This window comes from Nannobrachium achirus (genome assembly GCF_963921795.1).
Source record: "Nannobrachium achirus genome assembly, chromosome: 21".
Taxonomy (NCBI): Eukaryota; Metazoa; Chordata; class Actinopteri; order Myctophiformes; family Myctophidae; genus Nannobrachium; species Nannobrachium achirus.
In genome coordinates this window covers 38810384-38822564 of record NC_137828.1, presented here as the reverse complement: position 1 = coordinate 38822564, position 12181 = coordinate 38810384, and the positions used below count along the sequence as shown (strand labels likewise).

Sequence of the window (12181 nt, the reverse complement as noted above, 5' to 3'; positions counted from 1 at the left end):
ATTTGTTCCAAAGATGAAATAAAGTGAAATACTGTACTGCATTTGCAGTGGATCTCTGAATATGTAAAGTCGAACAATAAATATAACATGTACAGTGAATATATAAATGAACAATATATATATTATGTGTGTGTGTGTGTGTGTGCTCGCGTGCGTGTGTGCGTGTGCGTGCGCCGTGCGTGCATATTTTGTAATTGTGTGTGATGTGTGTGTAATATCCTATAACAAAGGTCTCCATCTGGTGCCCCCCACCCACCCTGCCTCGCGGGCACACTCAGCGTGCTCGCGCTAAATGTTTCTGTAGCCCCTGACAACGGGGGGAGTCTCCCTCGGTCCCTGTTATATAAACATCTGGTCTCAACATGTTTCAGTTAGAAGACTTGTAGATGCCGGACAGAATGGTTGCCATTTCAGTTAAATAAGATTATTTACAGTACTCCTGCAAAACAAACATGAGGGAAATCGTCCTTTTGCAGGCCGGCCAGTGCGGCAATCAAATCGGAGCCAAGGTAAGACGTTTTATTCAAGTTCAGTCAGATAACCCACGATAAGGATTGAAACAATGTTTATTATTATTATGAATGAGTAATGCAAGTGTGTATATGTCACATTTATTTTGGCGTCAGGCTCTGCTCTCCCTGCTCAGCGCAGCACAGAAGAACATCAATAACCATTAGTAGCAGGGAGATATAAATATATATAAACACCCCCCATGGGGAACAGAATTAACAGCAGAGCCTACTGGTGGTGCTGGGGAGGCGGTGGGGGCAAGCAAGTGCCAGCTGCCAATCAGCAAGGCAGGAGGAAGAGACAACTGAACAGGCTTTAAGTAGGTTGGCAATGATCAGCTGACTGCCACGTCACCTGTGACGCAAGACTGGCGTAGTAGTGTTGTAACAGAACTGAATCCAACCGCATTGACCCCTCGGGTATATGCTGACTGAACCTATGATCGCAGGCTCTATCCATTTCAGTCAGATAACCCACGATAAGGATTGAAACAATGTTTATTATTATTATGAATGAGTAATGCAAGTGTGTATATGTCACATTTATTTTGGCGTCAGGCTCTGCTCTCCCTGCTCAGCGCAGCACAGAAGAACATCAATAACCATTAGTAGCAGGGAGATATAAATATATATAAACACCCCCAACACGCAGAACCAAGAACGCCCTACGGGAAATTACTCTACCGATTCATCCTAGCAGATGTCCCACTGCTCCTTGACGGAGACACAGTGACGAAGTGCAGCTAGCATTTCTGGATCCTGCTAGGATATACTAACATTATGTGTAAAATCTATGTGAGCCAGGCACACCACGCCGTTTGGCACCCTAGCTGATATCCCACTGCTCCAGCCGTGTGACATCTCCGCGGATATCCCCTGCAGTGACGAATGCCGCTAGCATCCTGGATCCAGCTAAGACATACTAACATTATGTGGAAAAATCTATGTGAACTGGCGCAACCAGCCATGCACGTCTTAGCAGATATCCCACTGCTCCTAATGGAGACACAGAGACGAATGCAACTAGCATCCTGGATCCTGATAAGACATACTAACATAATGTGGAAAAATCTATGTGAGCTGGCGCAACAAGCCGTGTGTCATCCTAGCAGATATCCCCCTGCTCCTTAGGAGACACAGAGACGAAATGCCGCTAGCATTTCTGGATCCTGCTAGGATATACTAACATTATGAGGAAATCTATGTAAGCCAGGCACTGCTCCTAAGAGACACAGTGACGTCCCACTGCTCTTAGGAGACACAGTGACGAATGCAAGCTTATGAGCCTTCAATGTGGGGTGAAGCTCCCCTCTAATACTACGCCGATCCCAACTTCTCCCCCAACACAGCGACAACCATCTGGGATCGCTAAGGCATAACCTTAGTTGCCCACACCAACAGCCATCCCTCTAATGCCAGTATAGAGGAGCATTAGGACTTAAGTGAACGTAACTCTGATGCACACGATTTCCCCCAGCTACCACCATATATTTAGTAATACTGCTTGAACCGCTCAAGCTAAATTACAACACTTGAACTCATTAAATTCTGATAAGTTGAGATAATATTTAACATATCAGTTCCGCTGACGGTTTGGATAAAAGAATACATTAAGATTGATTAGAGTGAATAGATCTAAGATTGGAACCAACGAGTACTAACCATGCTTTTACTGAACAGTGATTAATGAAAATAAATGTAACTATCATCCTATCACCACCAGATAACACCTTTCCTAAAACACTCTACGCATAATCATCCATTCGATGATCTGACAGCCGACCCATTTAGACAGCAACATCTCCAGCCAGCATGACAGACTTTTATATCTTGACTATTAATGGAGCACCTCTCCGTAAGTAACATGCAATGGAGTTTACTTCTGTATGGCTTGTCGCACATACCGGTACATGACATCCACTGTCAACCGGCTTTTCATGGTAAGCATAACAGTAACTGAACATACTCATCCTGACAACTCCTGACCAAGACGGAGTGATATCCATGATTAGCACTAAATGATGCAACCAGCGAACCCGTTCTCAGTCGATGTTGAGAGACCTGCCCGAGCAGAACATCTATGATGGCAACCAAGCGAACCCGTTCTGATGACGATGTTGGGAGACCTGCCTGAGCAGGATAACTAAATGAGCAGTCGGCAAAAACACTTACCCGGTGAGAATTCTGATATAGAGGGAATATTCTACTTAGTGAATTACCCATGCTATGCTAAACCTACCATGTAAATCGTATGCACCATGGCATAACTGATGCGCGATTGCATCTTAACATTTAAGCTTATGCACATTAGCATGCCTGCTGCACCATGGCATCTTAACATTTAACCTTATGCACCATTGGCATCTTAAATACCATTTAACCTTATGCCCATTGGCATACCTGATGCGCCATTGGCATCTTAAACCCAACATTTAACCTCATACACCATGGTGTACCTGATGCACCATGGTATCATAACCTACCACTTAAAAACATTAAGCAGTATTTGCATACCTGATGCACATTGCATCTTAACCTACTGGGTGATGACGACACATTTTCCTTTTTTATTTATTTTATTTTTTATTTATTTTATAATATATATAAATATATATATATAGGCCATAATATATAAATGTACTTAAATGTAATTTTTTAATATCCATTTAAATGTATCCATTATCTATTTAAAATTACTTTGTGAATTATTTATTTTAGTAATTCGTTATTTATCCATTTGTGAATATAGAATTAATTCACCCAAGTAGGCTACCTGAACTGAGCGCAGGGCAGAGTTTGAAACCAGCTCAATTGAGAGGATTATTAACTTGATTATCCGAAGACAAACATGAAGGCTACTAGCCAACACCGGAGAAGCATCACATCAAGCACCGAAATAAATGGAAGCTAGCTTGGCATGAACCAACAACCTGACTGCTAGCATTAGCTCCCCCACCAAGTGCCCCAACCATTTGGAATAGGAAAATCATCGGTGGTGTAAGTAACTAAGCACATCCACTTAAGTACTGTACCTAAGCACACTCTTGAGGTATTTGTACTTTACTTGAGTATTTCTAATTTCCAATACTTTAACTTCTACTCCACTACAACTTGGATTCAAATATTGTACTTTTACTCCACTACATTTATTTGAAAACTGTAGTTACTTTGCAGGTGTAAATTACAATAATACAAAACACACATTAACCCACTTTAGCCCTATTTTATACCTTGGCTCACAACGCGTCGCAATTTTCAAGCATTTAGACTTTTACTTTTGGTACCCCAAGTACACTGTCTTCCATGCCAATACTTCCGTACTTTTAAGTACATTTTGAATCCTGGACGTCTCCTTGCAACGGAGTACATCCACAGTGCAGCACCGATACTTCCACTTAAGTACAAAAAGTGAGCACTTTTCCACCCCTGGAAATCATGAAACGCCACAGCTACCGAATGCATGCACAATATTCCAGTGCATTTAGAGCATAGACTACGTTTCCCAGAAAGCATCAGCAAGTTCAACTGATGACGTCATAGGTCAGACAGCTTGTGATTGCGGAAGCAAACAATGATCGCACATAAACCACTATGAGCTTGCAGCGTTCCTTTATCCCAGAAGCCAACACAGACAGACATCCTTAATAAGACTTCTCAATGGGAAGTGATTAATGTGCTTTAGAAAATCATTTCACGACGTAGCACTGTCTATTAGCAACTTGAGAACATCGGCCACTCATGGACATAAGCGCTGATCTGACAGCCAGACAGTGCCTGACTGCATTTGGGCTTCACAATACATTAACATGTAAACCCAAGGTGAGACATAAGCAGCCCACAGAGACGGAATCATTTAAAACAAGCTGCAAAACGAATATCTCCCGTAGACCCGTTGCCAGATCCTGTGAGTGAAACAAGTGACCAGTCTATGAAAACAAGCCCAAAGATTCGCCACTTGAGCTCTATAACATAAGCTATTTCCTAATAAATATAAATAAAACAAATGTTGAAGCAAGCCAAATACCCTCCAGAACCACGCCCAAACAAAGAAACCCGCAGCTAGAGACCTCACAGGAATACAATACCGAGTCGCTTATAATGAGCAGACATGGCAACACTGTCGACGGCCGCTGTAGAATGCAATCAATGTTTGTCGCCGGGTTTTATTTAATGCCAAGTTTGCCGACTAATGCCAGCATAGCATACTACAACAGGATGGCAGTTTAGAGCTGTTGGAAGTAGGCCATTTCGTGAAGACACCTTAACACACCATAGACTGAAAAACAACAACGCAGAGCTTGAAAGATAGCGAACTACGTTACCCATAGAGCTCAGTATGCGCAGAGGGGTGCGCAACATGTCTAGCAGCATGACGTTACTAGGAGGCGAACTCACGCTAGCTGGATGCTAACAACCCACGTTAAACATTACACATGTTATAAGCTGACACTCTCTACATCAGCAGCAGAGAGCTCCTGGCTGACACTGACTGAATGGGATGAGCGATTGCTCATGGCTGCGGAGACGACAAGCAAACAAGCCACTGATCCTGATGAATTCTATGGTTTCTGAGCTAACTTTAGCAAATGGCCTGACTTGCTAACGGCTAAACAGTTCAATAAAATATATGGAACAACTGAGGTGAGAAATAAACAACAACCCACAATATACACACGTTCCCCCTCTTTTTCTGCTGGAACAGCTAATCAATGATGTGGTTAAGTTCCCAAAGCCCAGAGGGAATGAGATCCTCATTATTATGAGACTTGAACCTGTCAAGAATAACAACCACAATCAACCACTGTTCCTGAGCTTAACTTTAGCAACGTTAGCAAAGCCCACAGCACATTTAAATTAGCTTTAGCAACAAACGACTGCCACATTAGACTGTAGCACTGCAGAATGGGCAACTGAGCACCAGCAACATTAGCAAAGACAACATGAACCTTGAAGCAATAATAAGAATTCAGCAGCGATTACCAGAATCAAACAATCCCAACATTTTTTCCATACAACCTGGCCAAGTCACGGCTTCTTAGCTTAGCAGCCAAGAACATGATTTAAGCAACAATAAGCAGCAGAACAACCAGTAACACCCAGCCAGCTAGGCACAGCAAACAGCCTCACACCATGAGGCATGGCAACTTGGCAAGCAAGTGCCAGCTGCCAATCAGCAAGGCAGGAGGAAGAGACAACTGAACAGGCTTTAAGTAGGTTGGCAATGATCAGCTGACTGCCACGTCACCTGTGACGCAAGACTGGCGTAGTAGTGTTGTAACAGAACTGAATGCAACCGCATTGACCCCTCGGGTATATGCTGACTGAACCTATGATCGCAGGCTCTATCCATTTATTGGTTGTTCATAGTCAGGGTTAGGGTTAGATATCTTAAAAAGTCCTGGAATAAATTCCTTACCAAAACATTTCTTCACCAATGTGTTTGTAAAGGTGTCTAGTAACACATCTCACAAAGACTGAAATTCAGTTTCCCTAGGAAATTCTTTGACAGCTAGGGTAATTCTGGGTCTCATTCACTCACTATACACTACTATACTATAGGGGAAAAAATCACCCCCAAAAAATATGCTTTAAGTGGGATGTGAGGGGTCTAACTAGGTGTTTTTAATTATTCTGAATCCATTGCAAGCATTTGTTTTGCACAAAAAAACATTAATTGGGCTAGAAACAGCCCATAAAATGATGGTTTAGTGATGAGTCATCACTTTTCACAGTGGTATGGGGGTCCATTTCTAGCCCAAGGAATGTTTTTGGTGCAAAACAAATGCTTGCAATGGATTCAGAATAATTAAAAACACCTAGTTAGACCCCTTACATCCCACTTGAAGCATATTCTTTGGGAGTGATTTTTCCCCTATAGTATACTATAGTGTATAGTGAGTGAATGAGACCCAGCCAGAATTACCCTAGCTGTCAAAGATTTTCCTAGGGAAACTGAATTACAGTCTTTGTGAGATGTGTTACTAGACACCTTTACAAACACATTGGTGAAGATTTTTTTGGTAAGGAATTTATTCCAGGATTTGACACAGAATCCCTTTTATGCCCATATATGGAGCTCATATCTAACAGGACTTCATATGGGAATGCCCATACAGTATATGGAGGCCACATCGGCCACATACCACACTAACAGAATCCATATATGGCTCCATATATGGCCAAGACAACCCATAGGCCTATCTGTGTGGCTGGTTCTACAGACAAGATATCCATGTATGGGCATAAAAGGGATTGTATGTATGATGTCAGATGTCATAGACATCATAGGACTTTCACATAACGATTAACTGAGTAAGCATGTTTGGGCTCTCACAGCATATCTCCTTATACAGTACATGGATCTCCAAAAATGGGTCCCAGGGGTCTCCATATGGGTAACTAACTAGTCCGATCTACATCACTGGCCAGAGGGCCAAGACATGGTGCGACCTCGCCCTGAGGCGTCTTACTAGTAGCAATTAAACTATAAAAATATAACGTATCTCTTAGCAAAAGCAAGCACATGATTCCCGATGAAGCCGGTCGATTTGACACATGGCCCAACTGCGTGACACCAAAACTGTGGTAGGAGTAGCACGGCAAAATAGAGTTTATCTGGAAAGATGGAAGATGGAATAAAGAAATCGTACTATATTATAGTCTGGTTGCCTTGTTAGGGCAACCACAATAATCATATTTTCTGGAGGAGATCAGTGACAAACTTTAAAGAGGTGGTGCCATAGTTTTGTACTTTTTTTGTTTTGTTTGTGTCTATGGAGTTAACGTTACTCTAATAAAGACCCCCAGGTGTGGTTATAATATGCACATATGTCTTCCCTGTGTATTTTTGGTTACTTCCTGAAAGATGAAAGCCTCTGAGTCAAAAGGCCCGATCGAAGAGTTAATGACATCATACAATTATCCCCTCCCCTTTGACCATTCACCCAACACTGTGTGTGTGACTAACATCAGCTGGGTCACCAGTGCCACCCACCTGACAACCAGGCATACTTAATTAACTGGTGGTTGTGGCCACATAAAAACATACATTTAACACTTTCTGTACACTTTTTTTTGGAAAAAGATCTTCCTCCTAGTATAATCATAATACCTGATCATCATGTTTTAGGGTGGGAAAAATCATGGCACCCCATCTTTAATTATTTTTAATTAACCCTAGTTCTGGTAGGTGATCAGTGACACACATGAATTATTTTTAATTGACTCTAGTTCTGGGAGGTGATCAGTGACTATGTCATTAAGTAACCCTATAGTTCTGGGAGGTGATCTGTGACGAGCATTAATTATTTTATTTAACCCTATAGTTCTGGGAGGTGATCAGCGACGAACATGGCATCGATCCCACAGGGACGTACCATGGTGACAGCGACCTGCAGCTGGAAAGAATCAACGTCTATTACAACGAGGCAACAAGTAATTTTAAACCAATTCATCTCCATTAAACATATTTTATAACGAAGTAGCAGGTAATTAAACCAATTAATTTCCATTCCATTCCATCTGACGTCAGCCAGGTTCACTACACTATGACATCCTCAGTGTTAATTTAAAGGAGTAGTTCACCCAAAGGACTTATTTTCTATTAATTCCACACCCCATGAAGCCGAGATCTTTTTATAATTTGATGAGCGGGGACTCAAACCGACTCTCTGATGTTAAGTTGGTGTCCTTTTATCACCAAATAGATTAGTTGATTGATGTGTCCTTTGGCTTCAGTGAGGACGTGACTAGGGATGGGACGATATGAAAATTTCATATCACGATTATTGTGACAAAAGAAATCGCGATTTACGATATTATCGCGATAATCAAAATCTATTATCCTGGGGTGGAACATTTGCCAAAAAATAGCTGATCTACGAGCTTGTAGATCGGCTATTTTTGGGCAAAGACATTTGAAAGAGTGAAAAAAAAGACTATCAAGTACGTATAATAAGTACCTTTTACCAATTATAGAAGGTTTTGCAGCTCGGCAAGTAAAAGGTGAATTGATCCCAGTGCATGACGGAGGACGATATCACGATACGATTATCTCCACAATACGATTATCGTGAGTGTTTTTTATCACGATAAACGATAATTATCACTTATCATCCCATCCCTAGACGTGACATGAATAAATGACATGCTTGTGTTGTGTGATACCAGGTGGTAAGTACGTCCCCCGGTCCGTGCTGGTAGACCTGGAGCCAGGGACCATGGACTCTGTGAGGTCCGGGCCCTTTGGACAGATCTTCAGACCAGACAACTTTGTCTTTGGTGAGTCCTTCGTCTCATCTTCCTTTCCCACAAAATGTCTTCTGGTCATGAGACTTGGAAGTTTGATCGGTGGAAAAAAAACAACGAAAACCCATGATATTTTTTACAGTATAACGGTGTCGCCTACCGACAATAATCTACCTTCGGGCTTTGGTTAGGCCTGTCACAATTATTACATCATCGCAAATTAATTGAGATCATTGGAATTATTCTTTTGCATGATTGTAGAAAATCATTGTGTTATTATTTGAATTAAATGAAATCACTTATACCCAGGGGGCAAAGGAAGGTGTGCTGCATTTGCCCCGACATACAAAGTTGTCCACCAGAAATATTATCTATGACCCAGTAGGATCACAACCTATATGGACAACCCGGTCAATTTGTACAACAAAGTCCAATATGGCCGCCTTTAGTTTTAATGGGGGGTGAATAGGGCAAAATATTAAACTGAGGGATATTTCCACGAAACTTCATAGGTTGATCAATGGTATACATATGAACATTTTTTGTATTGCAAGTTTGCATGAAATCCAATATGGCCGCCACAATATGGCCGCCATAATGTAAGGACCCAGAAAATAGGTTTTGCCTCTAACTTCTGAACCAGATGAGCTAGAAACGCAAACTTGGTGTCTATTTCATGGTGTCTGACCATGGGAGACTCAATGGAATAGCTAATTTTATTATTGGGTGTGTCTGGACCTTTATTGTGCATATTTGCAAGATGGTGGACTCCCAAAATAGAGCTTTAACATAATTTCTACCATGATTGTTGACTGCTTTTGCAAATACAAGCAATATGAATCCATTTGCTAAGATTTATGGCACAGAAGGGACTTATACCTGTATTATTCTTGAGTTTGCATGTTGTCAAAATGGCTGTAAACGAGATATTATATTTCCTGTCCGATTCTACTGTATGTAGTTGTAGCAATGACTTCAGATAAAATCAGAGACCAAAACAATCTATCTTAGAAATTATTTTTTAATTAAAAAAAAAAGAAAAAAAGAGAGAGATTATCTCAATGAAATGAATGCAACTGCCTTTTTGGGTCTTTCACACATAGACATGCACATGCTTTCCAACAACTTCAGCTTCAGGGAAATTATAATGAACACATGATTAAAACAGGCTGCATTATAATGCAAATAATTGCTAGTCACTAACACTGTCATGTGTACCTATCCTGCTGCATCTTGTCTCCAGTCCTTGGCAACGACACCCCAAGTAGCATGGATGACAACTCTATCAACTTTGTGAGCCTGGACACTGTAGATGGTGTGTAGAATTACCCTTGTGTCGGCCTCCTGTTGTGTTGACTCTAGTGCAGGGACATCAACAACACACCCCTCCTTGATCACCACACTCCTTGTCTCTTTAAATCCTCCACTCAGGTAAAGATGAATTGTACCAAGAGCAGACTTAAGTGTCTCATTTTGACACCATTCTTCACAGAGGAATCTTAGAAGGTTTGCTTTGTTTTCAGAGACAGCAAAAAACTCTTGAGGATCAGGAGCTGTATATTGTGCAGAGACTTCATATTCTTTTGCAGGTTTTGAATACCTGCAAAAGACATACCTGTGTTCCTGCTCAGCTGTCTTAAGACAGGGTCCACTGTACCGGTCACAGCAAAAGTGTATGATGTCTGTGTTCTTTACCAGGCTCAAAAAGTTGACAGAGTTGTCATCCATGCTAATGACACAGACATCATCATCATGTGCCTATATCATGCTGCCACCCACCTCCTAGACCTTCCAGAGCTGTGGGTGAGAACAGAGCAGGATGCATATCTTCCTATCCATCACATGGTCTCAGCCCTTGGACTCGCACAGTGTCGTGCCCTGCCCTTTATTCACAGCCTGAGTGGCAGAGCTACCACCAGCTATCCCCTTTTCACTGGAAAGAAGGCATGGTTCAAGACCAGCATGGGTCTAGATCTCCCTGCACTTCAGGAGTTTGGTGAAAATTCCTCTTATTCCCTGATAGTACAATATGTTATTGTTGTTTAACATGGTATAGATATCATTCTCAGTGTTAAAAGTCAATGCCATGATGTTTTGATCTGATAACTAATGCACGAGACGAGAATCTGCCCCACTCCAGGGACAGAAAGATTGACCGGCGAAATGTCAAAGTGTCCCGGACACTGGATAATGAGAAACCAAAACATTCTACATCCTTGCTTCTGAGTTCACGAGACTCAGTCACAACACCATCTCATGATCCATTGTTATGTTTAATGGTCCAATCATAATGTGACTAATGTATTTTATGCTGTACACATTCAACTATATATGTGGAATCATTATGCTTTGTACTCAGAGAAACTATGGGTGAGAAAATGCTCTATACTGTACTTGTACAGTACTTTGAACTCTGACTAAACTTCAACACAAAAACGCATATTCTCCGGTGTGGTCTCATTCATTGTGTGGAGTATTTTATTATGATTGGGGAAAACTGTTTATCCATATGGAATATGATCCAAAATTCCATCAGATGGTCCATTCGATTGCCGGATTAGCTCCGAGGAGATATTGGTCTCTTCCGCTGCTAGAACCAGTTAACAACCAGCCGGGGATATTATCAGACGTTTCCCCTGACTCCCACGGAAAGGACTATCTCCCACACGTTTTTTCCTCCTGCGCGAGGAGAAATTACCTTGGGACGCCCCGAGCACAGGGAGGCAGAAAACACCTGCTTGAAGCCTCTCTCCAAAGCTTGGGGAATGAACTGATAACAGCTTTAATGGCTAAGATAGACAATGAGGAAATGAAACCGGTTGTTTCTAGGTGCCCCACAATTGCACCATTTTTGCCCATATGGAGAAAGGAATTCGGATATGATGACTCTCTCCCACATCAACATATCGATAAAATCTCACCGCCGTCTGAAGAAAGCCGAAATGGAGGCAGCCAGGGTTGGCTCTGGCACAGCGTTCCACACCAGGGACCGGACACAGACAGTTTCTCTCACAGAGACTTGAGAGGCGGGCTTCATTCTCACACACTGTCCTAATTCAACAGAACCCAGGTCATACGTTTATACCTGCTGTCTTAAGAGTCTAGCTAGCTCTTAACACAGCTGCGTTTTTATTGTTTAATGTTTTGTAGTCTATTGTTTTTGTCGCTTTTCGTTACATGTTTTGAGGACATAGCAGCCGTTTGGCCACGGAGATTGCTTGTCTAAGGTTGGGTTTGTATCAGTACGAGACTTCAATATAGATTTCATTTTATGCTCTAGAACGGCTGTTTCAAGAAGTTCTGAGACGAAATCTTTTTATTTGGGGCCAGAACATATTTTGTTCTGAAGGAATGTCTCTTCGGCCAGTACGATAACCCAATACGGCTGATTAGAGCCACTTAATCACATAAGAAATAGCGTGGTT

General features: G+C 41.8%; 1 pseudogene across 1 annotated transcript in view; it reads left to right on the top strand.

Moving 5' to 3' along the window:
* Positions 1-452: 452 nt before the first annotated feature.
* The window catches only part of LOC308306932 (tubulin beta-4B chain-like), a 48625-nt pseudogene continuing 36896 nt past the window's right edge, over positions 453-12181 (top strand). Inside the window, exons 1-3 of the transcript in view lie at positions 453-509; positions 7835-7943; positions 8679-8789. The product of the transcript in view is annotated as a tubulin beta-4B chain-like (transcript). The remainder of the gene's footprint in view (positions 510-7834; positions 7944-8678; positions 8790-12181) is intronic.